General features: G+C 50.2%; 1 long non-coding RNA gene and 1 pseudogene across 1 annotated transcript; both read left to right on the top strand.

Moving 5' to 3' along the window:
• Nucleotides 1-1,815: 1,815 nt before the first annotated feature.
• LOC127921961 (protein FAM53B-like) lies at nucleotides 1,816-27,590 on the top strand (annotated as a pseudogene).
• LOC127921962 (uncharacterized) lies at nucleotides 19,006-20,078 on the top strand. The gene is made up of 3 exons (XR_008110084.1): nucleotides 19,006-19,140; nucleotides 19,600-19,644; nucleotides 20,008-20,078. It is a non-coding gene; the product is annotated as an uncharacterized LOC127921962 (long non-coding RNA).

Genomic DNA, 27,590 nt, shown 5'->3' with positions numbered 1-27,590 from the left:
ATTCTGGACCAGGATCAGTCGATATGGGGAGGGAGAAACCCTGTGTATTCTGGACCAGGATCAGTCAATATGGGGAGGGAGAAACCCTGTGTATTCTGGACCAGGATCAGTCAATATGGGGAGGGAGAAACCCTGTGTATTCTGGACCAGGATCAGTCGATATGGGGAGGGAGAAACCCTGTGTATTCTGGACCAGGATCAGTCAATATGGGGAGGGAGAAACCCTGTGTATTCTGGACCAGGATCAGTCAATATGGGGAGGGAGAAACCCTGTGTATTCTGGAACCAGGATCAGTCAATATGGGGAGGGAGAACCTGTGTATTCTGGACCAGGATCAGTCAATATGGGGAGGGAGAAACCCTGTATTCTGGACCAGGATCAGAGAACTCCTGTTGTACATGGGACACCAGACAGGAAGGTATGCCCACGCTGACATGTTACCATGGTAACCCCATTACCACCACACAGAAAGGTATGAACACTCTCATATGTTACCATGGTAACCCAATTACCACCACACAGGACGGTATGAACATGCGGATATGTTACCATAGTAACCCCATTACCACCACACAGAAAGGTATGAACACTCTGATGTGTTACCATGGTAACCTCATTACCACCACACAGAAAGGTATGAACACTCTGATGTGTTACCACGGTTACACCATTACCACCAGACAGGAATAAGCAAATAGTCCTCAAGAGTCTTATGGCTTGGGGGTAGAAGCTGTTAGGAAGTATTTTTTTATTATTTAGAATTGGCGTTCCGGTACTCCTCTAATCAAGGATAAATAATGAAACATGACTAGTGGTGAAATGCAGTTAACCCTCAAATAAATTGGACCACATTTGCAACTTTTCCTGGACTAAAAACAAGTGTTGTATTTATTTTTTTATTTTTTTTATTTCACCTTTATTTAACCAGGTAGGCTAGTTGAGAACACCTTTATTTAACCAGGTAGGCTAATTGAGAACACCTTTATTTAACCAGGTAGGCCAGTTGAGAACACCTTTATTTAACCAGGTAGGCTAATTGAGAACACCTTTATTTAACCAGGTAGGCTAGTTGAGAACAAGTTCTCATTTGCAACTGCGACCTGGCCAAGATAAAGCAAAGCAGTGTGAACAGACAACACAGAGTTACACATGGAGTAAACAATTAACAAGTCAATAACATAGTAGAAAAAAAAGGGGAGTCTATATACAATGTGTGCAAAGGCATGCTGCATAACATTATGCAAATATCTGGTGGTATTCTCGTGACATCATCCCAACCCATAACGCTTTTAGGTCATTTGAAAACACCTTTTTTTTTTAAAACACTTCCACTGTGAGACTATTTGCTCAGAAAGTCACTCAAATAAAATATCCAACACATTTCAGTAGTTTTGGCAATATAACTAACTATAACTCCTTTATCGTGGTTTACACATACATGTGCATTGTGTAATCCTTGTACATATGACCTACTTTTTCACAAAGTTGTTTACGGTCAGTCAACAACTATTACAAACCTTTAAATCTGATTAATTTTTTTATGTGCTTTCGATTACTGCGGTGCGGATGAGACCATCGTTGAGGTGAGGCGGCCGCTATGTGATCGGTAAAGTCTGATACAGTATCTCTCACTATCTTTACATACTTTTGATTATTGACCGTATCAAAACAGTCATAACCACATAAGGTTATGGCTAAATACGCGACAGCCTTGATATCATGATATTTAATTAATAGACCCGACCACCCCTACGACCAGTAAATGGTTCGCTCCAAAGTGCGTGTCGTCACAGCGTATAAATTCAGACACTGCCTCAAAGTCTGGTAGTTGTGAGAGTTCAGTTCCCTGTGTGTGTCCATGCAGCACGGGAAGTTTTAACTCAATGCTTTGTCTTGTTTTTGTTTGTTGTTGCACTACTGTGTTTTTTGCACCAAAAAAAAACTTGGAAGATGATTCTGCATTTCGAACTGTAAGTTGGTGTGGGAGTCAGACAGACATTGGGACCCATCGAGATGTGCAGCTTGATTCTCGTGAGTTGTAACATTGTTTAGCTACTATAGTTATACATTTTAGCTAGGAGATTCTAGGTTAGCAAGCTAGGTAGCTGACTGTGCTGCTAACTACCAAGCCATCTAGCTGGCTGTGCTGCTAACTACCAAGCCATCTAGCTGACTGTGCTGCTAACTACCAAGCCATCTAGCTGACTGTGCTGCTAACTACCAAGCCATCTAGCTGACTGTGCTGCTAACTACCAAGCCATCTAGCTGACTGTGCTGCTAACTACCAAGCCATCTAGCTGACTGTGCTGCTAACTACCAAGCCATCTAGCTGACTGTGCTGCTAACTACCAAGCCATCTAGCTGACTGTGCTGCTAACTACCAAGCCATCTAGCTGACTGTGCTGCTAACTACCAAGCCATCTAGCTGACTGTGCTGCTAACTACCAAGCCATCTAGCTGACTGTGCTGCTAACTACCAAGCCATCTAGCTGACTGTGCTGCTAACTACCAAGCCATCTAGCTGACTGTGCTGCTAACTACCAAGCCATCTAGCTGACTGTGCTGCTAACTACCAAGCCATCTAGCTGACTGTGCTGCTAACTACCAAGCCATCTAGCTGACTGTGCTGCTAACTACCAAGCCATCTAGCTGACTGTGCTGCTAACTACCAAGCCATCTAGCTGACTGTGCTGCTAACTACCAAGCCATCTAGCTGACTGTGCTGCTAACTACCAAGCCATCTAGCTGACTGTGCTGCTAACTACCAAGCCATCTAGCTGACTGTGCTGCTAACTACCAAGCCATCTAGCTGACTGTGCTGCTAACTACCAAGCCATCTAGCTGACTGTGCTGCTAACTGTGCTGCCTAAGCCATCTAGCTGACTGTGCTGCTAACTACCAAGCCATCTAGCTGACTGTGCTGCTAACTACCAAGCCATCTAGCTGACTGTGCTGCTAACTACCAAGCCATCTAGCTGACTGTGCTGCTAACTACCAAGCCATCTAGCTGACTGTGCTGCTAACTACCAAGCCATCTAGCTGACTGTGCTGCTAACTACCAAGCCATCTAGCTGACTGTGCTGCTAACTACCAAGCCATCTAGCTGACTGTGCTGCTAACTACCAAGCCATCTAGCTGACTGTGCTGCTAACTACCAAGCCGTCTAGCTGACTGTGCTGCTAACTACCAAGCCGTCTAGCTGACTGTGCTGCTAACTACCAAGCCGTCTAGCTGACTGTGCTGCTAACTACCAAGCCGTCTAGCTGACTGTGCTGCTAACTACCAAGCCGTCTAGCTGACTGTGCTGCTAACTACCAAGCCGTCTAGCTGACTGTGCTGCTAACTACCAAGCCGTCTAGCTGACTGTGCTGCTAACTACCGAGCCGTCTAGCTGACTGTGCTGCTAACTACCGAGCCGTCTAGCTGACTGTGCTGCTAGCTACCGAGCCGTCTAGCTGACTGTGCTGCTAACTACCGAGCCGTCTAGCTGACTGTGCTGCTAACTACCGAGCCGTCTAGCTGACTGTGCTGCTAACTACCGAGCCGTCTAGCTGACTGTGCTGCTAACTACCGAGCCGTCTAGCTGACTGTGCTGCTAACTACCGAGCCGTCTAGCTGACTGTGCTGCTAACTACCGAGCCGTCTAGCTGACTGTGCTGCTAACTACCAAGCCATCTAGCTGACTGTGCTGCTAACTACCAAGCCATCTAGCTGACTGTGCTGCTAACTACCAAGCCATCTAGCTGACTGTGCTGCTAACTACCAAGCCATCTAGCTGACTGTGCTGCTAACTACCAAGCCATCTAGCTGACTGTGCTGCTAACTACCAAGCCATCTAGCTGACTGTGCTGCTAACTACCAAGCCATCTAGCTGACTGTGCTGCTAACTACCAAGCCATCTAGCTGACTGTGCTGCTAACTACCAAGCCATCTAGCTGACTGTGCTGCTAACTACCAAGCCATCTAGCTGACTGTGCTGCTAACTACCAAGCCATCTAGCTGACTGTGCTGCTAAACCATCTAGCTGACTGTGCTGCTAACTACCAAGCCATCTAGCTGACTGTGCTGCTAACTACCAAGCCATCTAGCTGACTGTGCTGCTAACTACCAAGCCATCTAGCTGACTGTGCTGCTAACTACCAAGCCATCTAGCTGACTGTGCTGCTAACTACCAAGCCATCTAGCTGACTGTGCTGCTAACTACCAAGCCATCTAGCTGACTGTGCTGCTAACTACCAAGCCATCTAGCTGACTGTGCTGCTAACTACCAAGCCATCTAGCTGACTGTGCTGCTAACTACCAAGCCATCTAGCTGACTGTGCTGCTAACTACCAAGCCATCTAGCTGACTGTGCTGCTAACTACCAAGCCATCTAGCTGACTGTGCTGCTAACTACCAAGCCATCTAGCTGACTGTGCTGCTAACTACCAAGCCATCTAGCTGACTGTGCTGCTAACTACCAAGCCATCTAGCTGACTGTGCTGCTAACTACCAAGCCATCTAGCTGACTGTGCTGCTAACTACCAAGCCATCTAGCTGACTGTGCTGCTAACTACCAAGCCATCTAGCTGACTGTGCTGCTAACTACCAAGCCATCTAGCTGACTGTGCTGCTAACTACCAAGCCATCTAGCTGACTGTGCTGCTAACTACCAAGCCATCTAGCTGACTGTGCTGCTAACTACCAAGCCATCTAGCTGACTGTGCTGCTAACTACCAAGCCATCTAGCTGACTGTGCTGCTAACTACCAAGCCATCTAGCTGACTGTGCTGCTAACTACCAAGCCATCTAGCTGACTGTGCTGCTAACTACCAAGCCATCTAGCTGACTGTGCTGCTAACTACCAAGCCATCTAGCTGACTGTGCTGCTAACTACCAAGCCATCTAGCTGACTGTGCTGCTAACTACCAAGCCATCTAGCTGACTGTGCTGCTAACTACCAAGCCATCTAGCTGACTGTGCTGCTAACTACCAAGCCATCTAGCTGACTGTGCTGCTAACTACCAAGCCATCTAGCTGACTGTGCTGCTAACTACCAAGCCATCTAGCTGACTGTGCTGCTAACTACCAAGCCATCTAGCTGACTGTGCTGCTAACTACCAAGCCATCTAGCTGACTGTGCTGCTAACTACCAAGCCATCTAGCTGACTGTGCTGCTAACTACCAAGCCATCTAGCTGACTGTGCTGCTAACTACCAAGCCATCTAGCTGACTGTGCTGCTAACTACCAAGCCATCTAGCTGACTGTGCTGCTAACTACCAAGCCATCTAGCTGACTGTGCTGCTAACTACCAAGCCATCTAGCTGACTGTGCTGCTAACTACCAAGCCATCTAGCTGACTGTGCTGCTAACTACCAAGCCATCTAGCTGACTGTGCTGCTAACTACCAAGCCATCTAGCTGACTGTGCTGCTAACTACCAAGCCATCTAGCTGACTGTGCTGCTAACTACCAAGCCAGCTAGCTGACTGTGCTGCTAACTACCAAGCCAGCTAGCTGACTGTTAACTACCAAGCCATCTAGCTGACTGTGCTAACTACCAAGCCAGCTAGCTGACTGTGCTGCTAACTACCAAGCCAGCTAGCTGACTGTTAACTACCAAGCCATCTAGCTGACTGCATGGTAAACAGGAGCCAGAGAGGGAGGGGGGTCGTGGTAAACTGTCAGGCGTTTGAGTCGTACGTTACATGTGGTCTTACACCTCTTGATCTTTATCACAGCTGGATGGTAGAATATGTTGTCAGTTGTGGTCTAATTGTTAGTCACAAGGCTCTGTTTTTAGCTGAGACAGCAGGAACTGAACGTTGAGATGACTAGCGGGTTATTGTCCATGTCACTGACCTATTTAAATAGGTCAATGACGGTTAGACTTGTCTTCTTAAAGGTTGTTTGGGAGTGTCTCTAGACTGCTCACAGTACCTCATCTTCCCATGGGTGAGATATTTGGCCTAATGCCGACAAGTCACTTTTATAAAATGTTAGACTTAAGGCCCGTGTTCTAAAATGTTAGGCTTAAGGCCTGTGTCCTAAATGGTGCCCTCGTCCTTTTATAGTGCACTACTTTTGGGGCCCATAGGGCTCAAACTAGTGGACGGTATAGTGGACTAGGATGCAGCCTTCCCATGTTATCAATAGGCCTGCCCTACCTGCAGTGTAGGTTGGCCCTGTTACTGTAATGGGCATGAATAGGCCTGCCCTACCTGCAGTGTAGGTTGGCCCTGTTACTGTAATGGGCATGAATAGGCCTGCCCTACCTGCAGTGTAGGTTGGCCCTGTTACTGTAATGGGCATGAATAGGCCTGCCCTACCTGCAGTGTAGGTTGGCCCTGTTACTGTAATGGGCATGAATAGGCCTGCCCTACCTGCAGTGTAGGTTGGCCCTGTTACTTTAATGGGCATGAATAGGCCTGCCCTACCTGCAGTGTAGGTTGGCCCTGTTACTGTAATGGGCATGAATAGGCCTGCCCTACCTGCAGTGTAGGTTGGCCCTGTTACTGTAATGGGCATGAATAGGCCTGCCCTACCTTCAGTGTAGGTTGGCCCTGTTACTGTAATGGGCATGAATAGGCCTGCCCTACCTGCAGTGTAGGTTGGCCCTGTTACTGTAATGGGCATGAATAGGCCTGCCCTACCTGCAGTGTAGGTTGGCCCTGTTACTGTAATGGGCATGAATAGGCCTGCCCTACCTGCAGTGTAGGTTGGCCCTGTTACTGTAATGGGCATGAATAGGCCTGCCCTACCTGCAGTGTAGGTTGGCCCTGTTACTGTAATGGGCATGAATAGGCCTGCCCTACCTGCAGTGTAGGTTGGCCCTGTTACTGTAATGGGCATGAATAGGCCTGCCCTACCTGCAGTGTAGGTTGGCCCTGTTACTGTAATGGGCATGAATAGGCCTGCCCTACCTGCAGTGTAGGTTGTCCCTGTTACTGTAATGGGCATGAATAGGCCTGCCCTACCTGCAGTGTAGGTTGGCCCTGTTACTGTAATGGGCATGAATAGGCCTGCCCTACCTGCAGTGTAGGTTGGCCCTGTTACTGTAATGGGCATGAATAGGCCTGCCCTACCTGCAGTGTAGGTTGGCCCTGTTACTGTAATGGGCATGAATAGGCCTGCCCTACCTGCAGTGTAGGTTGGCCCTGTTACTGTAATGGGCATGAATAGGCCTGCCCTACCTGCAGTGTAGGTTGGCCCTGTTACTGTAATGGCATGAATAGGCCTGCCCTACCTGCAGTGTAGGTTGGCCCTTCTCTTGTTACTGTAATGGGCATGAATAGGCCTGCCCCCACCTGCAGTGTAGGTTGGCCCTGTTACTGTAATGGGCATGAATAGGCCTGCCCACCTGCAGTGCTGTTGGCCCTGTTACTGTAATGGGCATGAATAGGCCTGCCCTACCTGCAGTGTAGGTTGGCCCTGTTACTGTAATGGGCATGAATAGGCCTGCCCTACCTTCAGTGTAGGTTGTCCCTGTTACTTTAATGGGCATGAATAGGCCTGCCCTACCTTCAGTGTAGGTTGTCCCTGTTACTGTAATGGGCATGAATAGGCCTGCCCTACCTTCAGTGTAGGTTGGCCCTGTTACTTTAACTGGCATGAATATTCATGTAGACATTGACAGGGCTGGTGGAAAGACATCCACCATTCTCTTGTTTCTGAACCATGGAGGCCTGTAAAGACGCCAGCCCACCTGGTGCTGTTGCTTCCTAACCCACCCGGTGCTGTTGCTTCCTAACCCACCCGGTGCTGTTGCTTCCCGACCCACCTGGTGCTGTTGCTTCCCGACCCACCTGGTGCTGTTGCTTCCCGACCCACCTGGTGCTGTTGCTTCCTAACCCACCTGGTGCTGTTGCTTCCCGACCCACCTGGTGCTGTTGCTTCCTAACCCACCTGGTGCTGTTGCTTCCTAACCCACCTGGTGCTGTTGCTTCCCGACCCACCTGGTGCTGTTGCTTCCCGACCCACCTGGTGCTGTTGCTTCCCGACCCACCTGGTGCTGTTGCTTCCTAACCCACCCGGTGCTGTTGCTTCCCGACCCACCCGGTGCTGTTGCTTCCCGACCCGCCTGGTGCTGTTGCTTCCCGACCCGCCTGGTGCTGTTGCTTCCCGGTGCCGTTGCTTCCCGGTGCCGTTGCTTCCCGACCCGCCCGGTGCCGTTGCTTCCCGCCCGGTGCCGTTGCTTCCCCCCGGTGCCGTTGCTTCCCGCCTGGTGCTGTTGCTTCCCGACCCGCCTGGTGCTGTTGCTTCCGGTGCTGTTGTTTCCCGGTGCCGTTGTTTCCCGCCCGGTGCCGTTGCTTCCCCCCCGGTGCCGTTGCTTCCTGACCCACCCGGTGCTGTTGCTTCCTAACCCACCTGGTGCTGTTGCCGTTGCTTCCCGCCCTGTGCCGTTGCTTCCCGACCCGCCCGGTGCCGTTTCTTAATCCACGGTGCCGTTGCTTCCTGACCCGCCCGGTGCCGTTGCTTCCCGACCCGCCCGGTGCTGTTGCTTCCCGACCCGCCCGGTGCTGTTTCTTAACCCACCTGGTGCTGCTGTTTTCCTAACCCACCCGGTGCTGTTGCTTCCCGACCCACCCGGTGCTGTTTCTTAATCCACGGTGCTGTTGTTTCCTAACCCACCCGGTGCTGTTTCTTAATCCACGGTGCTGTTGCTTCCTAACCCACCCGGTGCTGTTTCTTAATCCACGGTGCTGTTGTTACCTAACCCACCCGGTGCTGTTTCTTAATCCACGGTGCTGTTGCTTCCCGACCCACCTGTTGCTGTTGCTTCCCGACCCACCCGGTGCTGTTGCTTCCCGACCCACCCGTTGCTTCCTGACCCACCCGTTGCTTCCTGACCCGCCCGGTGCCGGTGTTTCCCGACCCGCCCGGTGCCGGTGTTTCCCGACCCACCCGGTGCCGGTGTTTCCCGACCCACCCGGTGCCGTTGCTTCCCGACCCACCCGGTGCCGTTGCTTCCCGACCCACCCGGTGCTGTTTCTTAATCCACGGTGCTGTTTCCTAACCCACCCGGTGCTGTTTCTTAATCCAGTGCTGTTGTTTCCTAACCCACCCGGTGCTGTTTCTTAATCCACGGTGCTGTTGTTTCCTAACCCACCCGGTGCTGTTTCTTAATCCACGGTGCTGTTTCCTAACCCACCCGGTGCTGTTTCTTAATCCACGGTGCTGTTGTTTCCTAACCCACGTACAGTGCTGCTGTTGCAGGCTGTAGGCCTTCTTTTTATAAAGTAAACCCACTAAAAAGCAGGCCTCTCTGCCTCGGCTGCCATGCATAGGCTTGCTGGGTGGGTCTTTGTGTTTATGGTAAGTGGCTGGGGCAGCTGCATGCTTATGAAACCATTACTGTGTCCCACTAGTCTCTGACACGGCTCAGGGTCTCCTCAACCATTACTGTGTCCCACTAGTCTCTCAGACACGGCTCAGGGTCTCCTCAACCATTACTGTGTCCCACTAGTCTCTCAGACACGGCTCAGGGTTTTTGACGCACAAAACAATTTAGGCAACAGGGGAACTTGATCCAGAAGGGGGGTTGAATATCTCTGCTGTAACCAAGAAGCTTGATGTTGACATCTAGCCGCTTAGCAAGTTAGAAACCCTGATGCATAGCTGGAGCCCTCTTAGAGTCCTTATAGTTTTATAAGCAGTAGTGTAGCTCGCAGCACTGCAAGGTGAGGGTGCAGCCAACCTCAATGTTTCGGCATGGTAGACTGGCATTTGAATGGGAGAATTATAGTGTCGTGTCCCCAAGTCAACTTCGGGGAAACCCAAGACGATGCCTAGTCGTCTCCTTTCTGTAATGTGGTTTGGTAAGCCTATAGCCTGTAGCGTATAGCCTGTAGCCTGCCAAACAGGACTAATTGATGTACTGTTATCTCCAGAGCACTGTAACCACCAAAAATCCTGCTTTGACAAATTTTACTAAAACACTTTCACCGACCCAGGCCTAACTGTCAAGGTCCTGTATCCTACAACACGTTCACCGACCCAGGCCTAACTGTCAAGGTCCTGTATCCTACAACACGTTCACCGACCCCAGGCCTTACTGTCACAACACGTTCACCGACCCCAGGCCTTACTGTCAAGGTCGTTCACCGACCCCAGGCCTTACTGTCAAGGTTCCTGTATCCTACAACACGTTCACCTGACCCAGGCCTTACTGTCAAGGTCCTGTATCCTACAACACGTTCACCGACCCAGGCCTTACTGTCAAGGTCCTGTATCCTACAACACGTTCACCGACCCAGGCCTTACTGTCAAGGTCCTGTATCCTACAACACGTTCACCGACCCAGGCCTAACTGTCAAGGTTCTGTATCCTACAACACGGTTACTGTCAAGGTCGTCTGTGTCCTACAACACGTTCACCGACCCCAGGCCTTACTGTCACAACACGTTCACCGACCCAGGCCTTACTGTCAAGGTTCTGTATCCTACAACAACACGTTCACCAGGCCTTACTGTCAGGTCCTGTATCTAAACACGTCACCGACCCAGGCCTTCTGTCATCCTGTATCCTACAACACGTTCACAACACTGTCAAGGTTCTGTATCCTACAACACGTTCACCGACCCAGGCCTTACTGTCAAGGTTCTGTATCCTACAACACGTTCACCCCCAGGCCTTACTGTCACCCAGGCCTTACTGTCAAGGTTCTGTATCCTACAACACGTTCACCTGTATCCAACAACACGTCACCCCCAGGCCTTACTGTCAAGGTTCTGTATCCTACAACACGTTCACCGACCCTGTCAGGCCTTTCACCGACTGTCAAGGTCCTGTATCCTACAACACGTTCACCGACCCAGGCCTTACTGTCAAGGTTCTGTATCCTACAACACGTTCACCGACCCAGGCCTAACTGTCAAGGTCCTGTATCACCCGACCCAGGCCTTACAACACGTTCACCGACCCAGGCCTTACTGTCAAGGTCCTGTATCCTACAACACGTCCTAGGCAACACGTTCACCTAACTGTCACCCCAGGCCTTACTGTCAAGGTTCTGTATCCTACAACACGTTCACCGACCCAGGCCTGTCACTGTCACAGGTTCTGTATCCTGTATCCTACAACACGTTCACCGACCCCAGGCCTTACTGTCAAGGTCCTGTCATTCTATTCACCGACCCAGGCCTACTGTCAAGGTCCTGTTCCTACAACCGACCCAGGCCTTACTGTCAAGGTCCTGTATCCTACAACACGTTCACCGACCCAGGCCTTACTGTCAAGGTTCTGTATCAGGCCCCAGGCCTTACTGTCAAGGTTCTGTATCCTAAACACGTTCACCGATCCTTACTGTCAAGGTTCCTGTATCCTACAACACGTTCACCGACCCAGGCCTTACTGTCAAGGTTCTGTATCCTAACCGACCCAGGCCTTACTGTCAGGTTCTGTTTTACTGTCAAGGTTCTGTATCCTACAACACGTTCACCGGAAACCTGACTGGTTCTTCACCAACACGTTCACCCCAGGCCTTACTGTCAAGGTCCTGTGTCCTACAACACGTTCACCGACCCAGGCCTAACTGTCAAGACTCTGGCCTACAACACGTTCATGAGAGGCCTTACTGTCAAGGTCCTGTATCCTACAACACGTTCACCGACCCCAGGCCTTACCAGGTCCTGATCCTAGAACACGTACCAGCCAGGCCTAACTGTCAAGGTTCTGGCCTATGTCAACCTACAACACGTTCAGATGGCCTTACTGTCAGGTCCTGTATCCTCAACACGTTCACCGACCCCAGGCCTAACTGTCAAGGTTCTGCATCCTGTAACACGTTCACCGCCCAGGCCTAACTGTCAAGGTCCTGTATCCTACAACACGTTCACCGACCCAGGCCTTACTGTCACCAGTTCACCGGGCCTAACTGTCAAGGGACCGGGCCTAACTGTCAAGGTTCTGTATCGGGGGCACAACTGATGATTTGCTGATGCAGCAACAAAGAGGTCTGAGCCGGTCTGGAGCGTCACCATATGCTCAGGACAAGGGACTTCTAGGGTCTATGAACCAATGGGCATGATGTCATTTCATTATTGTTCCTCTGACGTACATACCATGGACCATCAGGACCTCCTATGAACAATGGGCTGAGATGGACGTGTGGATCCTCCTTCAAGCTGAATGCAGCTGAAAGAAATGTACCAGCAGCCAATAGGAAGGGTCTAAAACCAATGGGCATGAGATGGACGTGTGGACCTCCTTCAAGCTGAATGCAAAGAAATGTACCAGCAACCAATAGGAAGACGTCTAGGGCCTATGAACCAATGGGCATGAGATGGACGGGGATCCTCCTTCAAGCTGAATGCAGCGCTGAAAGAAATGTACCAGCAGCCAATAGGGAAGGCCTAGGGCCTATGAACCAATGGGCATGAGATGAGTGGATCCTCCTTCAAGCTGGCAACGCTGAAAGAAATGTACTTAGCTGGTAGATACTTTTCAGGAAACATGACTGGTTCTTCTCAAGCACGAGCCTCTAGTCTGGTCCCAGATCTGTTTTGCCAACTCCTATGGTCATTCTCACACTTATGACAATGACCATAGAGGATGACAGAAACTGATCTGGGACCAGGCTACTTGATCACCAGCTAGCAGTAGCATAAATGGGTGATTTTGGGCTAGACTTCATCACCTGGGGTGGAGTTGTTGGGCCTTCCTCAGGTAGGCGCACTGCCTAGCTAGCAGACACTAGGATTAGGCTACAGTACAGACGAGGGCTACAATCCTGAGACTGTTTGACCCAGTCCCCGGTGCTCTGGCGGGACACGGCCGGGGGGCTCTGGCGGGACACGGCCGGGGGGCTCTGGCGGGACACGGCCGGGGGGGCTCTGGCGGGACACGGCCGGGGGGGGCTCTGGCGGGACACGGCCGGGGGGGCTCTGGCGGGACACGGCCGGGGGGGGCTCTGGCGGGACACTTACCCAGCGTCAGATGAACTAGTGGGTAGCGTTTGTATGTGTCTCTGTGTGCAGTATGAAGGAAGTAAGGGCTGGTTTTGAGAGCCAATACTAACTAGCCAGATTCTCACATTATCCCTTTTTAAAAGTTGTCCATTAGATTAGCTGCTTACAGCTTCAGGTCACCAGTTCCTGCTTCCTACTAATGACCAGTAGAGTTTTGTTTATATTTCACCTTTATTTAACCAGGTAGGCTAGTTGAGAACACCTTTTATTTAACCAGGTAGGCCAGTTGAGAACAAGTTCTCATTTATAACTGCGATCTGGTCAAGATGAAGCAAAAGCAGTTTGACACATACAACAACAGAGTTACACGTGGAGTAAACAAGCATACAGTCAATAATACAGTAGAAAACAAAAAGTCTATATACAGCGAGTGACCCGGCTCTCCTATCAGCTCAGAGCATTCTACACTGTGTATATCCATCCTCCTGTCCTCATTTGGCACTGTGGTTTCCTCTAGACCCAGTTGTGTGTCTCTGGTGTTTTCAGTGCGACGGCCTTCGCCGTTTGACAGGCTGACTGTGACCACAGAGGAAGAAGTCTTGGTCTCCCTTCTCCATCGCTCATCAAGCCCAGTGCTGCAGAGAGACCACTTCTAACGCCCCCGTCTACCGTTGACGAGAGGCTCGCTGGTTAAAACTGGCACGTTGTCAGGCCTGTTTATTAATGTGTCCTGTTCCTTTGTAAAAACTAAATAACCAGTCTGTCTGCTGGCAGACCACTCCAGTGTTTAATTGCTAAATTGTAATTATTTTGCCACTACGGCCTATTCATTGCCTTTACCTCCCTAATCTCACCTCATTTGCATACACTCATTTGCGTCACCTTTTCTATTGCGTTATTGACTGTATGTTTGTTTACGCCATGTGTAACTCTGTTGTTTGTGTCGCACTGCTTTGCTTTATCTTGACCAGGTCGCAGTTGTAAATGAGAACTTGTTCTCAACTGGCCTACCTGGTTAAATAAAGGTGTTCTCAACTGGCCTACCTGGTTAAATAAAGGTGTTCTCAACTAGCCTACCTGGTTAAATAAAGGTGTTCTCAACTGGCCTACCTGGTTAAATAAAGGTGAATAAAAAAAAATAAAAAAGACAGAACTAGCAGCATGTTTAGGGACTCCTGGGACAGACAGACCTGGTGTCCAGTCTACTTACTGAGGGCTCCCATGTTACCAGCTTACCAGCTGGTGTCCAGTCTACTTAGTGAGGGCCCCATGTTACTAGCTGGTGTCCAGTCCACTTACTGAGGGCCCCATGTTACTAGCTGGTGTCCAGTCTACTTACTGAGGGCCCCATGTTACTAGCTGGTGTCCAGTCCACTTACTGAGGGCCCCATGTTACCAGCTGGTGTCCAGTCTACTTACTGAGGGCCCCATGTTACTAGCTGGTGTCCAGTCCACTTACTGAGGGCCCCATGTTACCAGCTGGTGTCCAGTCCACTTACTGAGGGCCCCATGTTACCAGCTGGTGTCCAGTCTACTTACTGAGGGCCCCATGTTACCAGCTGGTGTCCAGTCCACTTACTGAGGGCCCCATGTTACCAGCTGGTGTCCAGTCCACTTACTGAGGGCCCCATGTTACCAGCTGGTGTCCAGTCCACTTACTGAGGGCCCCATGTTACCAGCTGGTGTCCAGTCTACTTACTGAGGGCCCCATGTTACTAGCTTGGTGTCCAGTCTACTTACTGAGGGCCCCATGTTACCAGCTGGTGTCCAGTCTACTTACTGAGGGCCCCATGTTACCAGCTGGTGTCCAGTCCACTTACTGAGGGCCCCATGTTACCAGCTGGTGTCCAGTCTACTTACTGAGGGCCCCATGTTACTAGCTGGTGTCCAGTCTACTTACTGAGGGCCCCATGTTACCAGCTGGTGTCCAGTCTACTTACTGAGGGCCCCATGTTACCAGCTGGTGTCCAGTCCACTTACTGAGGGCCCCATGTTACTAGCTGGTGTCCAGTCCACTTACTGAGGGCCCCATGTTACTAGCTGGTGTCCAGTCTACTTACTGAGGGCCCCATGTTACCAGCTGGTGTCCAGTCCACTTACTGAGGGCCCCATGTTACCAGCTGGTGTCCAGTCTACTTACTGAGGGCCCCATGTTACTAGCTGGTGTCCAGTCCACTTACTGAGGGCCCCATGTTACCAGCTGGTGTCCAGTCTACTTACTGAGGGCCCCATGTTACCAGCTGGTGTCCAGTCTACTTACTGAGGGCCCCATGTTACCAGCTGGTGTCCAGTCTACTTACTGAGGGCCCCATGTTACCAGCTGGTGTCCAGTCTACTTACTGAGGGCCCCATGTTACCAGCTGGTGTCCAGTCTACTTACTGAGGGCCCCATGTTACCAGCTGGTGTCCAGTCTACTTACTGAGGGCCCCATGTTACCAGCTGGTGTCCAGTCCAGAGCCAATTTAGCTCTTTTTAAAAAAAAATCATTTAAAATATTTAAAGCTGCAATATGTAAAAATAAAAAAATCTGACCTGATCAAATTCTCAGAAATGTGAGTTATAGACCTGTCGTTCTTATTGAAAGCCAGTCTAAGAAGCGGTTAAGATCTGTTCTATGTGCACTATTTCTAGGCTTCACGTTCTTAAATTTCCTTTTTTTTTTTTTTTTTTTGCGTCTTTCGGTTTTTTACTCCAGTTTCAAACAGATGAAAAATATAATATTTTTGTTTATTTGACAAGATATTTCCCAGCGGTTTAGATGGTACACTCCCCAACCCGGACGACGCTGGGCCGATCACGGCCGGTTGTGATGCAGTCCACTGCATCAATCGGGAGCCCAATTTGGCAACCTAGTAGACTGTTATCAACCAGGAAATGGTGTGACGTCCTGTCTCAAGTTGCTGTGACTTGATGTGATCACTGTTAGGCCTAGTGATGGAGATCACACGGTCACCATGGTCAGTCGGCCCCCTGCAGTCTTGTTGCTGTGACTTGATGTGATCACTGTTAGGCCTAGTGATGGAGATCACACGGTCACCATGGTCAGTCGGCCCCCTGCAGTCTTGTGATGAGTTTATATTCTGACTTCTCTCCTCTCTTGTCAGCTCGTATTGTGTCCCTTTCTCTGTTCATTATGATCAAAACAACTTGCCTTTTGTTCCACAGACAACAGCTCTCTACCCCCTCTCTACCCCCTCTCTCCCTGCTCTCTACCCCCTCTCTCCCTGCTCTCTACCCCCTCTCTCCCTGCTCTCTACCCCCTCTCTCCCTGCTCTCTACCCCCTCTCTCCCTGCTCTCTACCCCCTCTCTCCCTGCTCTCTACCCCCTCTCTCCCTGCTCTCTACCCCCTCTCTCCCTGCTCTCTACCCCCTCTCTCCCAGCGCTCTCAGTTGTTCTGTCATTCATCTGACCCTCTATTCACCCAACCCCTCTGTGCAGTCCTCCTCCTCTGACCCCTCTGTGCAGTCCTCCTCCTCTGACCCCTCTGTGCAGTCCTCCTCCTCTGACCCCTCTGTGCAGTCCTCCTCCTCTGACCCCTCTGTGCAGTCCTCCTCCTCTGACCCCTCTGTGCAGTCCTCCTCCTCCTCTGACCCCTCTGTGCAGCCCTCCTCCTCCTCTGACCCCTCTGTGTAGCCCTCCTCCTCCCCTGACCCTCTGTGTAGCCCTCCTCCTCCCCTGACCCCTCTGTGTAGCCCTCCTCCTCCCCTGACCCCTCTGTGTAGCCCTCCTCCTCCCCTGACCCCTCTGTGTAGCCCTCCTCCTCCCCTGACCCCTCTGTGCAGTCCTCTGATCACTGTCATTTCCATTGCAAACAGATCTTAGATCAGGCTTATGAGAGGAAGCACCTTCAGGGATTCTTACTGACCGCACCACAGTTCAGCTGGGTCACGAGGTCAGGGTTGAGGGTTGTTGAGAAACAAGGTCCTGAACTCCAAAACGGACAGGATTCTAATCCCTTTGTCTCCTGCGACAGAGCAGGGACAGGAAGTAGACATTCCAGGAGGTGCTGAGGATCGTCAAGATGGCCTCCGTCGCCAACCAGGTTCACAGCCAAAATGCCCTGGAATAGAGTGTGGCAGTGGAGATGTGGAGCGGCGTTGCCATGGTGATCATTTACACACAAATTACTGGAAAAGAAGCCGGGTGTCGACGATGTAAAGTCCAAAGTCAAAGAGACCGATTTGGAGCTGGTGAGAAGTTCTACACACACCTTTGTATATGACTTTGTTATTTGCATATATCATATGTTATTTGCATATTTCCTTTGTGATTGTATGTTTGTACTGTGTTTAGTCAGTATGATGTCAACCATCCTGTCAGTCGGTAGGAAACACCAAGCCCAGTGTCGATTTTAAAAGGATACTTTTTATCACATTGAATCATGGTTGAATGGTGAAAGCTCAGCATGTTATCAGGAGGGACTGAAGGAAGGCTGTGTCATGTAGTTCCTTCCATCCCGGAAGCCTCTTGCTTCCTTCCATCCCGGAAGCCTCTTGCTTCCTTCCATCCCGGAAGCCTCTTGCTTCCTTCCATCCCGGAAGCCTCTTGCTTCCTTCCATCCCGGAAGCCTCTTGCTTCCTTCCATTCCGGAAGCCTCTTGCTTCCTTCCATCCCGGAAGCCTCTTGCTTCCTTCCATCCCGGAAGCCTCTTGCTTCCTTCCATTCCGAAGCCTCTTGCTTCCTTCCATCCCGGAAGCCTCTTGCTTCCTTCCATCCCGGAAGCCTCTTGCTTCCTTCCATCCCGGAAGCCTCTTGCTTCCTTCCATCCCGGAAGCCTCTTGCTTCCTTCCATCCCGGAAGCCTCTTGCTTCCTTCCATCCCGGAAGCCTCTTGCTTCCTTCCATCCCGGAAGCCTCTTGCTTCCTTCCATCCCGGAAGCCTCTTGCTTGTTTCCATTCAGGAAGACTCTTGCTTGTTTCCATTCAGGAAGACTCTTGCTTGTTTCCATTCAGGAAGACTCTTGTTTCCTTCCATTCATTACTCTTCTGAAAAACAAAAAGGGCCGTTATCTATAAAGTCCACTACTTTTGACCCGGGCCCATAGGGTTCTGGTCAACAGTAGAGGACTATATCACTCAACCTTTTAGAAACAACAAGGCTGGTCAACTCTGACTCGTGTTTTCTCACCGGAGAAGAGAAATGTTCAGAGTGAAAATTCTCCCTGTAATGTGGACATGAGTTTGTCCTCTGTCCACGGGAAACGTCATCGTCATGCCCAGTCTCAGGAGACTGATCCTCAGTTTAAAGTGGAGACTGGACTGACTAGGACTGTGTCTTTAAAGGGCACCCTATTTCTAATACAGTCACGTGACTTTGGTCCAGAGCCCTATGGGCCAATATGTAGTGGATAAGACGCCATTTTAGATGTGCCCAGGGGGAATCCATTCCACAGCTGCAGTCTCTAACGTCCTCTTTCATGCCACATTTACATAGACCTACAAAAACACCACACACAAACACATTGGTAGACACTATTGACTAGGTGACAGAACGTTAAGCCCCAGTGTTGAGGTGAGGTGACTTGGTGACAGAACGTTAAGCTCCAGTTGAGGTGAGGTGACTTGGTGACAGAACGTTAAGCCCCAGTGGTGAGGTGACTAGGTGACAGAACGTTAAGCCCCAGTGTTGAGGTGACTTGGTGACAGAACGTTAAGCCCCAGTGTTGAGGTGAGGTGACTTGGTGACAGAACGTTAAGCCCCAGTGTTGAGGTGAGGTGACTTGGTGACAGAACGTTAAGCCCCAGTGTTGAGGTGACTTGGTGACAGAACGTTAAGCCCCAGTGTTGAGGTGACTAGGTGACAGAACGTTAAGCTCCAGTTGAGTTGAGGTGACTTGGTGACAGAACGTTAAGCCCCAGTGGTGAGGTGACTAGGTGACAGAACGTTAAGCCCCAGTGTTGAGGTAACTTGGTGACAGAACGTTAAGCCCCAGTCGTGAGGTGACTTGGTGACAGAACGTTAAGCCCCAGTGTTGAGGTAACTTGGTGACAGAACGTTAAGCCCCAGTGGTGAGGTGACTTGGTGACAGAACGTTAAGCCCCAGTGTTGAGGTGAGGTGACTAGGTGACAGAACGTTAAGCCCCAGTGTTGAGGTAACTTGGTGACAGAACGTTAAGCCCCAGTCGTGAGGTGACTTGGTGACAGAACGTTAAGCCCCAGTGGTGAGGTGAGGTGACTAGGTGACAGAACGTTAAGCCCCAGTGGTGAGGTGAGGTGACTAGGTGACAGAACGTTAAGCCCCAGTGTTGAGGTGAGGTGACTAGGTGACAGAACGTTAAGCCCCAGTGGTGAGGTGACTTGGTGACAGAACGTTAAGCTCCAGTGTTGAGGTGAGGTGACTTGGTGACAGAACGTTAAGCCCCAGTGTTGAGGTGACTAGGTGACAGAACGTTAAGCCCCAGTGTTGAGGTGACTTGGTGACAGAACGTTAAGCTCCAGTGTTGAGGTGACTAGGTGACAGAACGTTAAGCCCCAGTGTTGAGGTGACTTGGTGACAGAACATTAAGCCCCAGTGTTGAGGTGACTTGGTGACAGAACGTTAAGCTCCAGTGTTGAGGTGAGGTGACTTGGTGACAGAACGTTAAGCCCCAGTGTTGAGGTGACTAGGTGACAGAACGTTAAGCCCCAGTGTTGAGGTGACTTGGTGACAGAACATTAAGCCCCAGTGTTGAGGTGACTTGGTGACAGAACGTTAAGCCCCAGTGTTGAGGTGACTTGGTGACAGAACGTTAAGCTCCAGTGTTGAGGTGACTTGGTGACAGAACGTTAAGCCCCAGTGGTGAGGTGAGGTGACTTGGTGACAGAACGTTAAGCCCCAGTGTTGAGGTGAGGTGACTAGGTGACAGAACGTTAAGCCCCAGTGTTGAGGTGACTTGGTGACAGAACGTTAAGCCCCAGTGGTGAGGTGAGGTGACTAGGTGACAGAACGTTAAGCCCCAGTGTTGAGGTGAGGTGACTTGGTGACAGAACGTTAAGCCCCAGTGGTGAGGTGAGGTGACTAGGTGACAGAACGTTAAGCCCCAGTGTTGAGGTGACTAGGTGACAGAACGTTAAGCCCCAGTGTTGAGGTGAGGTGACTAGGTGACAGAACGTTAAGCTCCAGTGTTGAGGTGACTAGGTGACAGAACGTTAAGCCCCAGTGTTGAGGTGACTTGGTGACAGAACGTTAAGCCCCAGTGTTGAGGTGACTTGGTGACAGAACGTTAAGCCCCAGTGTTGAGGTGACTTGGTGACAGAACGTTAAGCCCCAGTGTTGAGGTGAGGTGACTAGGTGACAGAACGTTAAGCCCCAGTGGTGAGGTGAGGTGACTTGGTGACAGAACGTTAAGCCCCAGTGTTGAGGTGAGGTGACTAGGTGACAGAACGTTAAGCCCCAGTGTTGAGGTGAGGTGACTAGGTGACAGAACGTTAAGCCCCAGTGTTGAGGTGAGGTGACTAGGTGACAGAACGTTAAGCCCCAGTGTTGAGGTGAGGTGACTAGGTGACAGAACGTTAAGCCCCAGTCGTGAGGTGACTTGGTGACAGAACGTTAAGCCCCAGTCGTGAGGTAACTTGGTGACAGAACGTTAAGCCCCAGTGTTGAGGTGACTTGGTGACAGAACGTTAAGCCCCAGTCGTGAGGTGACTTGGCGAAGGGGCTTTCCAACCCACAGGCAGGTGTTTCCTTATGTGATGTCTTGTGTTTCCACAGATCAAGGCAGAGACCATGAGCCTTCAGGGAACAGCACTCTTCTCTTATGGAGTCATGGGTGAGTGTGGATATAACGGCTGTAGGAGTGGCTGGCTTACTGAGAATGAGATGTTTCTGATTTACCCGAGACCAAATAACAGCTCTGAATTTAGCCTAATAATGGATTCAGTTGGAATTAAGAGTAGCTGCTGCCTGGGCAGGATCTAATGGGGATCCATAATATACCCCAGGAACTAACGGGGATCCATAATAAACCCCAGGAAGAGTAGCTGCTGCCTTGGCAGGATCTAATGGGGATCCATAATAAACCCCAGGAAGAGTAGCTGCTGCCTTGGCAGGATCTAATGGGGATCCATAATAAACCCCAGGAAGAGTAGCTGCTGCCTTGGCAGGATCTAATGGGGATCCATAATAAACCCCAGGAAGAGTAGCTGCTGCCTTGGCAGGATCTAATGGGGATCCATAATAAACCCCAGGAAGAGTAGCTGCTGCCTTGCATCTAATGGGGATCCATAATAAACCCCAGGAAGAGTAGCTGCTGCCTTGACAGGAACTAATGAGGATCCATAATAAACCCCAGGAAGAGTAGCTGCTGCCTTGGCAGGATCTAATGGGGATCCATAATAAACCCCAGGAAGAGTAGCTGCTGTCTGAACTAATGGGGATCCATAATAAACCCCAGGAAGAGTAGCTGCTGCCTTGGCAGGATCTAATGGGGATCCATAATAAACCCCAGGAAGAGTAGCTGCTGCCTTGGCAGGAACTAATGAGGATCCATAATAAACCCCAGGAAGAGTAGCTGTTGCCTTGCAGCTAATGGGGATCCATAATAAACCCCAGGAAAAGTAGCTGTTGCCTTGCAGCTAATGGGGATCCATAATAAACCCCAGGAAGAGTAGCTGCTGCCTTGCAGCTAATGGGGATCCATAATAAACCCCAGGAAGAGTAGCTGCTGCCTTGCAGCTAATGGGGATCCATAATAAACCCCAGGAAGAGTAGCTGCTGCCTTGGCAGGAACTAATGGGGATCCATAATAAACCCCAGGAAGAGTAGCTGCTGCCTTGGCAGGAACTAATGGGGATCCATAATAAACCCCATGAAGAGTAGCTGCTGCCTTGGCAGGAACTAATGGGGATCCATAATAAACCCCAGGAAGAGTAGCTGCTGCCTTGGCAGGAACTAATGGGGATCCATAATAAACCCCATGAAGAGTAGCTGCTGCCTTGGCAGGAACTAATGAGGATCCATAATAAACCCCAGGAAGAGTAGCTGCTGCCTTGCAGCTAATGGGGATCCATAATAAACCCCAGGAAGAGTAGCTGTTGCCTTGCAGCTAATGGGGATCCATAATAAACCCCAGGAAGAGTAGCTGTTGCCTTGCAGCTAATGGGGATCCATAATAAACCCCAGGAAGAGTAGCTGTTGCCTTGCAGCTAATGGGGATCCATAATAAACCCCAGGAAGAGTAGCTGTTGCCTTGGCAGGAACTAATGGGGATCCATAATAAACCCCTGGAAGAGTAGCTGTTGCCTTGCATCTAATGGGGATCCACAATAAACCCCAGGAAGAGTAGCTGCTGCCTTGGCAGGAACTAATGAGGATCCATAATAAACCCCAGGAAGAGTAGCTGCTGCCTTGGCAGGAACTAATGAGGATCCATAATAAACCCCAGGAAGAGTAGCTGCTGTCTGAACTAATGGGGATCCATAATAAACCCCAGGAAGAGTAGCTGCTGCCTTGGCAGGATCTAATGGGGATCCATAATAAACCCCAGGAAGAGTAGCTGCTGCCTTGGCAGGAACTAATGAGGATCCATAATAAACCCCAGGAAGAGTAGCTGTTGCCTTGCAGCTAATGGGGATCCATAATAAACCCCAGGAAAAGTAGCTGTTGCCTTGCAGCTAATGGGGATCCATAATAAACCCCAGGAAGAGTAGCTGCTGCCTTGCAGCTAATGGGGATCCATAATAAACCCCAGGAAGAGTAGCTGCTGCCTTGCAGCTAATGGGGATCCATAATAAACCCCAGGAAGAGTAGCTGCTGCCTTGGCAGGAACTAATGGGGATCCATAATAAACCCCAGGAAGAGTAGCTGCTGCCTTGGCAGGAACTAATGGGGATCCATAATAAACCCCATGAAGAGTAGCTGCTGCCTTGGCAGGAACTAATGGGGATCCATAATAAACCCCAGGAAGAGTAGCTGCTGCCTTGGCAGGAACTAATGGGGATCCATAATAAACCCCAGGAAGAGTAGCTGTTGCCTTGCAGCTAATGGGGATCCATAATAAACCCCAGGAAGAGTAGCTGTTGCCTTGCAGCTAATGGGGATCCATAATAAACCCCAGGAAGAGTAGCTGTTGCCTTGCAGCTAATGGGGATCCATAATAAACCCCAGGAAGAGTAGCTGTTGCCTTGGCAGGAACTAATTAGGATCCATAATAAATACATAAGTCTTGTGTGGCAACCAATCTTTCCAATTTAGCTGTTAGGTTTCGCTACACCGACTGGGTTTTGTTCATCCCACTGGTTTCACGACGGCCATTTTCAGATACAGTCCGTATGCACTTCCTCATTCATTGCTAGAGCTGTTTGGCTGCGTTGTTAGTTCCCCGCTCGCGCTGCACAGATGTTGACACGCGTGAATAAATGCAAATGTTGTGTTGTAGGCTATATGCCCCCCCTGACTATTACCATGTTGTGTTGTAGGCTATATGTCCCCCCCTGACTATTACCATGTTGTGTTGTAGGCTATATGCCCCCCTGACTATTACCATGTTGTGTTGTAGGCTATATGTCCCCCCCGACTGTTACCATGTTGTGTTGTAGGCTATATGTCCCCCCTGACTATTACCATGTTGTGTTGTAGGCTATATGTCCCCCTGACTATTACCATGTTGTGTTGTAGGCTATATGTCCCCCTGACTATTACCATGTTGTGTTGTAGGCTATATGTCCCCCCCTGACTATTACCATGTTGTGTTGTAGGCTATATGTCCCCCCTGACTATTACCATGTTGTTTGTAGGCTATATGTCCCCCCCCATGTTGTGACTATTACCATGTTGTGTTGTAGGCTATATGTCCCCCCTGACTATTACCATGTTGTGTTGTAGGCTATATGTCCCCCCTGACTATTACCATGTTGTGTTGTAGGCTATATGTCCCCCTGACTATTACCATGTTGTGTTGTAGGCTATATGTCCCCCCTGACTATTACCATGTTGTGTTGTAGGCTATATGTCCCCCTGACTATTACCATGTTGTGTTGTAGGCTATATGTCCCCCCTGACTATTACCATGTTGTGTTGTAGGCTATATGCCCCCCTGACTATTACCATGTTGTGTTGTAGGCTATATGTCCCCCCCTGACTATTACCATGTTGTGTTGTAGGCTATATGTCCCCCCCATGACTATTACCATGTTGTGTTGTAGGCTATATGCCCCCCTGACTATTACCATGTTGTGTTGTAGGCTATATGTCCCCCCCCTGACTATTACCATGTTGTGTTGTAGGCTATATGTCCCCCCCTGACTATTACCATGTTGTGTTGTAGGCTATATGTCCCCCCTGACTATTACCATGTTGTGTTGTAGGCTATATGTCCCCCCCCTGACTATTACCATGTTGTGTTGTAGGCTATATGTCCCCCCTGACTATTACCATGTTGTGTTGTAGGCTATATGTCCCCCCCTGACTATTACCATGTTGTGTTGTAGGCTATATGTCCCCCCCTGACTATTACCATGTTGTGTTGTAGGCTATATGTCCCCCCTGACTATTACCATGTTGTGTTGTAGGCTATATGTCCCCCCTGACTATTACCATGTTGTGTTGTAGGCTATATGTCCCCCCTGACTATTACCATGTTGTGTTGTAGGCTATATGTCCCCCCTGACTATTACCATGTTGTGTTGTAGGCTATATGTCCCCCCCTGACTATTACCATGTTGTGTTGTAGGCTATATGTCCCCCTGACTATTACCATGTTGTGTTGTAGGCTATATGTCCCCCCTGACTATTACCATGTTGTGTTGTAGGCTATATGTTCCCCCTGACTATTACCATGTTGTGTTGTAGGCTATATGTCCCCCCTGACTATTACCATGTTGTGTTGTAGGCTATATGTCCCCCCCTGACTATTACCATGTTGTGTTGTAGGCTATATGTCCCCCCCGCTGACTATTACCATGTTGTGTTGTAGGCTATATGTCCCCCCCTGACTATTACCATGTTGTGTTGTAGGCTATATGTCCCCCCTGACTATTACCATGTTGTGTTGTAGGCTATATGTCCCCCCTGACTATTACCATGTTGTGTTGTAGGCTATATGTCCCCCCTGACTATTACCATGTTGTGTTGTAGGCTATATGTCCCCCCCCTGACTATTACCATGTTGTGTTGTAGGCTATATGTCCCCCCTGACTATTACCATGTTGTGTTGTAGGCTATATGTCCCCCTGACTATTACCATGTTGTGTTGTAGGCTATATGTCCCCCCTGACTATTACCATGTTGTGTTGTAGGCTATATGTCCCCCCCTGACTATTACCATGTTGTGTTGTAGGCTATATGTCCCCCCTGACTATTACCATGTTGTGTTGTAGGCTATATGTCCCCCCTGACTATTACCATGTTGTGTTGTAGGCTATATGTCCCCCCCCTGACTATTACCATGTTGTGTTGTAGGCTATATGTCCCCCCTGACTATTACCATGTTGTGTTGTAGGCTATATGTCCCCCCTCACTATTACCATGTTGTGTTGTAGGCTATATGTCCCCCTGACTATTACCATGTTGTGTTGTAGGCTATATGTCCCCCCTGACTATTACCATGTTGTGTTGTAGGCTATATGTCCCCCCTGACTATTACCGTGTTGTAGGCTATATGTCCCCCCTGACTATTACCATGTTGTGTTGTAGGCTATATGTCCCCCCTGACTATTACCATGTTGTGTTGTAGGCTATATGTCCCCCTGACTATTACCATGTTGTGTCGTAGGCTATATGTCCCCCCTGACTATTACCATGTTGTGTTGTAGGCTATATGTCCCCCTGACTATTACCATGTTGTGTTGTAGGCTATATGTCCCCCCCTGACTATTACCATGTTGTGTTGTAGGCTATATGTCCCCCCTCACTATCACCATGTTGTCTTGTAGGCTATATGTCCCCCTGACTATTACCATGTTGTGTTGTAGGCTATATGTCCCCCCCTGACTATTACCATGTTGTGTTGTAGGCTATATGTCCCCCCTGACTATTACCATGTTGTGTTGTAGGCTATATGTCCCCCCCCCCTCACTATCACCATGCTGTGTTTCAGAGACCGGCAGCAGGTGGGGTGACGTGGGTCTGGGGTGTTGTGGAGCCCTGCCTCACCAGAGACCCTCAGTGGAGTCCTGTTGCCTGGAGAACCTGTGGGATGTCCTGCCCTCCGAGGTTCTACCCCGCCACTACTACCCGAGCCCAGTCAGAGACGCAGGACTGGGTCCCATCAGCATCACCTCCAGCCCGGGCGCCATCACCGGCCTGCTACAGGACCTGAGCCTGGGTGAGACGTCAGCCGCTGTAGCCTCCTCACCCTCCACCGCTCCAGCCTCCAAACGCCCGTGCCGCTCCGTCTCCTGCTCAGAGGACCTGGGAGGCCGGTCGTCGGCCTGGAGGCCCCAGGGGTCCGGGGTGTGGACGGCTGTGGCGAAGAGGCGATCCCACAGCGGAGGAAGTGTCCAGAGAGGATTTGCAACAGGAGGAGGGACACGCTCTCAGCAGCTAGGGTTCCCTGCCGTGCAGCGTAGCTTCAGCTTCAGCCTACCAGCTCGCTCCAACACCCTCTCCCTGGATCTCACTGGCTTCACCCCCTGCCCTTCCTACTTCAGCGGCTTAGCCCCTCCCTCTTACTCCTCCCGGTCCTCAGAGCCCCCCAGGCCCTTCCTCTACCTCTCTCATGAACAGATCTGCCTCCCAGAGATCCAGGGAGTGTCGGCGTCGCCCCTGAGCTCCCCAGACTCCAGCCCAGAGATGAAGCGCCGTGCTGGGCAGGGGGGGCTGGCCCGGAGTCGCTCTCAGCCCTGCGTCCTCAGCGACAAGAAGACGGCTATGAAGCGGAGGAGACCAGCCGACTCACACAAACAGAGGCCTTCTCTGGACCTGACCAAGATGACACAGGTGAGAAGGGGACGAATATATAATGGGTTTACCTGTGTTGTAATTCAGGAGGATCTGGTCTGCTAGCCAGCTCAAATCTTTCCTGCACTGTTGGGTAAAGCAAACCAATTTTAAAAAGGTCAAGTTGTGTGTTTCTTCAATCGCTATTATTGAACAAGTCCAATAGTGTCACGTTGAGCCAGGGAAATATTGCATCTCCATGGAAACCAACTGCAGAGTATCTGCCAATGCTGCTCATGGGGACTGACTGAGTATGTCTGTTCAGTATCCTGCATGCTGTGTAGTTCTCTCTCCTCTCTACCCCAGTCCAGTCACGGTTTGCTTTACTTTCTTTTTCCTGTTGTGACCAAATAAATATTCATAACAAAAACATATAAAAAAATATATATATATTTTTTTTATCCACAGAAACTTCAGAATTTCCAAAGCCTCAGCTGCCCTGGGATCACTGGGGACAACGGCTATCAATCAACCCAGGGCCCGCCCCCTCTGAGGACTACTGACCAATGTGAGACTGACTTTAACTCTGCAGGCGATCAGGGATTGGACGAGCCAACCGCCAGAGTTGTCACAGGTGTCTCTGGGGAGGAGGATCCAGCCATCTCCATGGAGGAGCTGGATTGGCTGAGCTCCCCGGTCCGCGATGACGTGACGGAAGGGGCAGCCACGGGCACCAGGAAGGATGTGTATCAGCTGGGAGGAGATCTGGACATCGATCAGATCGAGAGGAACTGAACCCGGGTTGTTTTCATTAGGCACCAAACGGAACAAAACAGACTGAAACGAGGAGAGAGAACCTGGATATGTTCAATGAGAAATGCTGCAAAATGTTAATGCATTTTTTT

This window comes from Oncorhynchus keta, unplaced genomic scaffold (genome assembly GCF_023373465.1).
Source record: "Oncorhynchus keta strain PuntledgeMale-10-30-2019 unplaced genomic scaffold, Oket_V2 Un_contig_24173_pilon_pilon, whole genome shotgun sequence".
Lineage (NCBI taxonomy): Eukaryota > Metazoa > Chordata > Actinopteri > Salmoniformes > Salmonidae > Oncorhynchus > Oncorhynchus keta.
This window is presented reverse-complemented; position numbering and strand designations above follow the sequence as displayed.